Here is a 6,000-nt window from a genome sequence, read left to right as displayed (position 1 = left end):
ACCAAACCCCAGATCCAGGAAGCTCAGAGAACACCAAGCAAGATAAATGCAAAGACAACAAAACAAAACAAAACTATAGCTAGGCATACATTCTCAAACTACAGAAAATCAGAGACGAAAAATTCTGAAAGAGGCCAGAGGAAACAAAGATATGAATTACATCTGACTTCTCAGAAACCATGCAAGCAAGAAGAGAGTGGACTGAAATATTTACAGTGTTGAGAGAGAGAGAAAAACCCACCAACTTGGTGAAGGAGAAATAAAGACTTTCTCAGACAAACAAAAATTGAGGTAATTTGTTGCCAGTAGACCTGCCTTCCAAGAGAGTTTAAAAGAAGTTCTTTAGAGAGAAGGAAAATAATATAATTCAGAAACTCAGATCTACATAAAGAAAGGAAGAAGGAATCCAAGAAGAAATAAGTGAAGGTAATATAAAAACTTATTTTTTCTTATTCTTAATTGATCTAAGAACTGAAATAATAACAATGTATTTGATTATGTATGCTTACATATATATCATATAAATATGCTTGCTTATGCTTTTACGTAAAACAAATGACCATGATACAAGGAATGAGGAAGAGGAAGTAAGATTATTTTGTTATTATAAGGTATTCACACTAAGGTACTTCACTATACTATGAAGCAGTGTCGTTTGAAAGTGGGCCTTGACTACTTGTAAATGTATATTTACAGTCTAGGACAATCAATTTGAAAAAGGAGAAAAAAATAACTGACAGCTGAGAAAGGAGAGAAAATGGAATGAATTAAAATCACAAAAGGCAGAAAAAGAAGAGGACAAAAATAGGAATGAGTAAAAAGGCAACAAATGGAAAACAGTAACAAATATGGTAGATATTAATCCAACTATGTCAATAATCATAATATCTGAACATCAGTGGTCTAAATGCATCAATTAAAAGACAGATTTTTCAGAGTGGATCAAAAAACAAGCCCCAACGACATGTTGTCTATAAGAAATCCACTTTAAATATAAAGACATACAGATTAAAAGTAAATGGATGGAGAAAATAATATAGCATGCTTATATTAATCAAAAGAAAGGAGGAGTAACTATATTGATTTCAGACAGAGTAGACTTCAGTGAAAGGAAGGTTATCAGGAATGAAGAAGGACATTAGGGACTTCCCTGGTGGTCCAGTGGTTAAGACTCTGCACTCCCAATGCAGGAGGCCCAGGTTCGATCCCTGGTCAGGGAACTAGATCCTGCATGCCACAGCAAAGATCCCACATGCCACGACGAAGATCCCACATGTTGCAACTAAGACCTGGCACAGATAGATAGATAAACATAATGATAAAGGAGTCAATTCTCCAAGACATAACTATCTTTAATATGTATGCACCTAACAACAGGGTATATAAAGCTACATTAGGCATGCTTCAACACCCGTCTCTCAGAAATGGACAGATCCAGCAGGCAGAAAATCAGCGAGGACATAGTTGAACTCAACAACACCATCAATCAACTGGATAGAAGTGACTTCTGTAGACTGCTTCATCCAAAAACAGCAGATAACACATTCTTCTCAAGTTCACATGGAACACTCACCAAGATAGATCAAATTCTGGGCCATAAAAAACACAGTTTACCAAATTTAAAAGTGTAGAAATCATATAATGTCTGCTCTAAAACCACAATGGAATTAAACTAGAAATCAATAACAAAAAATAACTGGAAAGTCCCAGTTATATACATGAAGATTGAACAACATACTTAAAAATAATACATGGATCAAAGAAGAAATATCAGGAGAAATTTTAAAATGCTTTGAACTAAATGAATGAAAACAAAATATCAAAATTTGTGGATACGAAGAAAGTAGTGCTTAGAGGGAGATTTATAGCATTGAATGCATATATTAGAAAGGAAGAAAGATCTAAAATCAATAAGTTTCTACCTTAGGAAACTAGAAAAAGAAGGAACTCTGTAACTTTTACTCAGTTTTGCTGTGAACCTAAAAACTGCTCTAAAAAAATTAAAAGCATGAGAGCAGGTCCTGTGTAGCTGCTGAAAAAGAAAAATGGGAGAGGGGATGAGAATGGAAAGGGAAAGGACTTTGATTTGCTTAAAACAGTCCTCTTCCACACCACCACCCCCAAGTTAAAAAATTAAAATGAACCTATCACTTATGAAGTATTCATCTTTATGAATCTGCCTAACAAATGCCCTATATGAGTGTACCTAAAAATAAATGTTGCTTCTTGCATAAGTTACTAGTTTTACACATGGGATATCTACTTTAAAATTTAAAATTTTAACCTATTGGGGGGGCTTCTAATTCTCAACCTGCCACTGAAAATTTGTGATGTTCAGTGATATTCTGTAATAATAGAATGCTGAGTATTTACAGCAGTGTATCAATAAGTTTTGGTTAATCAGTTAACCATAACAATTCATTTCCATGCCAAAGTAATAATGGAGTTTTAAATCAACCAAGTCCAGTAGAATCTTCTAATAGGTTTTTATGTTTTTAATAATACTTTAAAATATGTTAGACATAAGAAAAGCACTTAAATTTTTAAGTATTCAGTCCACTACTGCACATTGCAAACTCTCTGAAAATGATAGTGATATCTAGAATCAAAATTTCAGTGCTTCTTATTTGACTGGTAGGGGAGAAAAGAGAAGACTCCTCAGGGTTGCAGGGTTCCCCTGCAAAACTTTAAACTATATATGAATGCCTTTTTGAAGAATTGATTCTACCATAAAACACAAGATCCATCAGCAGACCATAGCCTAGTTCTTCTCATCTAAAATATCAATAGTGTTCATGACCACAGAATTGTAGTACGAGACAGTTTTAACAGCCCTTTGCTGTTTCCTCACCTCGTCACTCATATAGATTATATTCCCCCCCAAGAAACAAATTCTGTGGTGTTTTGTCAACCCTGTTAAATACTGAAGGGGTGGCTTCAATTACTTTTCCATGGCATGTGGTCCAACCTTCCACCTCCTGATGCCCCACCCCCATGCATAACTGCACCAAGAAATACTAACGGGGGAGGACTCAGCACAAGTTTTGGTTTTTTGCTAACAGCTTTATTGATATTTAATTCACATACCTTAGAATTAACCCATTTGAAGTGTCAAATCCACTGGCTTTTGGTTTCTTCAGAGTTGTGCAACTATCACCACAATCAATTTTGAACGTTTTCATCACCTTGAAAAGAAACCGTGTGTGGGTGGATAAACAAAATGTGGTATATACATAAAATGGAATATTATTCGGCCTTTAAGAGGAAGTACTGACGTGTTATGACATGGATGAACCTTGAAACATTTTGTCAAGTGAAATAAGTCAGTCACAAAGGACAAGTACTGTATGATGCCACTTCCATGAGGTACCTAGAGTAGTCAAATTCATAGAGACAGACCATAGCATGCTGGTTGTCAGGGGCAGGTGGGAGAGTGGGGAGCCTGGAAATGGGGAGTTATTGTTTAACGGGGACCAAGTTTCCATTTGGGAAGATGAAAAAGTTCTGGAGGTGGATCGTGGTGAGGTTTCACAATGTGGATGTACTTAACATCGCTGAACTGTACACTTAAAAATGGTTAAAGTGGGGCTTCCCTGGTGGCGCAGTGGTTGGGAGTCCGCCTGCCGATGCGGGGGTCGCGGGTTCGTTCCCCGGTCCGGGAGGATCCCGCCTGTGTCGGAGCAGCTGGGCCCATGGACCATGGCCGCTGGGCCTGCGCGTCCAGAGCCTGTGCTCCGCAACGGGAGGGGCCGCGGCGGTGAGAGGCCCGCGCACCACACACACAAAAAAAAGGTTAAAGTGGTAAGTTTTTTTAATAATTAATTTTTCTTGTATTTATCTATTCATTTTATTTATTTTATTTTTGGCTGCTTTGTGTCTTCATTGCTATGTGCAGGCTTTCTCTAGTTGGGTCGAGCAGGGGCTACTCTTTTTTATTTTTTGCGGTATGTGGGCCTCTCACTGTTGTGGCCTCTCCCGTTGCGGAGCACAGGCTCCGGACGCGCAGGCTCCGGACGCGCAGGCTCAGCTGCCATGGCTCACGGGCCCAGCCGCTCCGCGGCATGTGGGATCTTCCCGGACCGGGGCACGAGCCCGTGTCCCCTGCATCGGCAGGCGAACTCTCAACCATTGCGCCACTAGGGAAGCCCCCATGGGGGCTACTCTTCGTTGCGGTGCGTGGTCCTTTCATTGCGGTGGCTTCTCTTGTTGCAGAGCATGGGCTCTAGGCACGCAGGCTCAGTAGTTGTGGCTTGCAGGCTCTAGCGAGCGTACTCAGTAGTTGTGGCGCTCGGGCCTAGCTGCTTCATGGCATGTGGGATCTAACCGGACCAGGGGTCGAACCCGTGTCCCCTGCATTGACAGAAGGATTTTTTTTTTTTTTTTTTTTTTTTTTGTGGTACGTGGGCCTCTCACTGTTGTGACCTCTTCCGTTGCGGAGCACAGGCTCCGGACGCGCAGGCTCAGCGGCCATGGCTCACGGGCCCAGCCGCTCCGTGGCATATGGGATCTTCGCGGACCGGGACACGAACCCGTGTCCCCTGAATCGGCAGGCGGACTCTCAACCACTGCGCCACCAGGGAAGCCCGACAGGCGGATTCTTAGCCTAAAGTGGTAAGTTTTATGTATATTAAAGAAAATTTTTTTTTAATTTTAAAAAGAAAAAAAAAAAACCATACCCAATAGCAGTCACTCTCCACCCCTTAAGCCCCAGGCAACCACTAATTTATTTTCTCTCTCTCAGATTTGTCTATTTGGGACATTGCACATAAGCGGAATCATACAATATTTGGCCTTTCCTATCTAGCTAAATCTTTTGCTTTACATAGTATTTCCAAGGGTCATCCATGTTGTAGCACCTTATTAGGACCTCATTCCTTTTTATGGCCAAATAACATTACGTTGTATGGATATACCACATTTTATTTACCTATTTATCAGTTGTTTCCACTTTTTGGCTATTATAATACTATAAACATCAATACTCTAAAAATTCACATATAAGTACTTGTGTCAACATATGTTCTATATTCCCTCTCATATTATCTATGTATAATATGTAATATGTGACATGCAATTGTTGGGTCATATAAAGAACTCTGTGGTTCTTTATCAGGGAAAGTTTTCCAAATTGTCTCCACCGTTTTGCATTCCCACCAGGAGAGTTTTTAGTAAGTTTTTTTTAAACAAACAGGGACACCCTTGGCCTGCGATAACAACGAAAACCGAGGGTCTCTATCTTTCTCTCTATCCTTTGTCCTGCAGGGAGGAAGCACGACGACTCTATTAATAAAGAGGGTGGAGGGCATGTCAGGGTAGTTGCCTTGGTGACCGGAAGGGGCGGTCCCGGAAGGCTCCACGCAGCCAACGGCCGGGAGGTGCGCGCATGCGCGCGTGGGCCTGCTGGTTTCCGGGCTCGGGCTCGAGGTGGCACGCGACGGGCGAAGCTCGGTGGGTGCAAGAGTCGGGGGGCGGGGGGGGTGGTCACACACTGCTGGGCTGGGGTCCGCAGTGCTGGAGGTTGCTTCTGAGGGTGGGACAGGCCCTGGAGCCCAGGGTGTGAGGCCGGATTGGCTTTCCATCCACTTTGGTTGTGAGGTGGTTTCCTGCTGCCGCGGCCCTCAGAGAACACACGCCCCCGCGTCTGTTTCAAGGGAACCAACACTTGGGTTCTTTAGGCTGTGGGAAGACCTGTAGAATTTTATCCCGGTTCGCTTATTGGGTGCTTTTCCAAAGGCGTCCATGTCTTTTCCTCCACTTTCCCATACCTTGGAAATGCATCCCCTCCCAGGACGACGCCCGCTTTACCCAGGTGATGCCCAGAGCAGCGTTCTCTCTAGCCTTTTTTAAGTTCCTGAACGCCAGGCCCTGGTTTATGTCGCCCCAGTGCTTCTATCTGGATGTCCCAGGAGCCCGTCAGAGTCAGCATATTTCAAAGGAGCTTTACCTTATTATTTCCCTCGTCTTCTCCTGGCTTCCATATTTCCATTAGAGCGGCATCAT

General features: G+C 42.2%; 1 protein-coding gene across 1 annotated transcript in view; it reads left to right on the top strand.

The window, feature by feature from the left end:
- The first annotated feature begins 5,397 nt into the window (after positions 1 to 5,397).
- Positions 5,398 to 6,000, top strand: part of MCMDC2 (minichromosome maintenance domain containing 2) — a 39,438-nt gene continuing 38,835 nt past the window's right edge. Inside the window, exon 1 of the mRNA XM_079902052.1 lies at positions 5,398 to 5,448. The gene's annotated coding sequence lies outside the window, so the exon portion shown is untranslated. The remainder of the gene's footprint in view (positions 5,449 to 6,000) is intronic.

The sequence above is a fragment of the Stenella coeruleoalba genome (assembly GCF_951394435.1).
Source record: "Stenella coeruleoalba genome assembly, chromosome: 17".
NCBI lineage: Eukaryota > Metazoa > Chordata > Mammalia > Artiodactyla > Delphinidae > Stenella > Stenella coeruleoalba.
The sequence above is the reverse complement of the archived record's forward strand: the minus strand, read 5'-3'. Positions and strand labels throughout refer to the sequence as shown.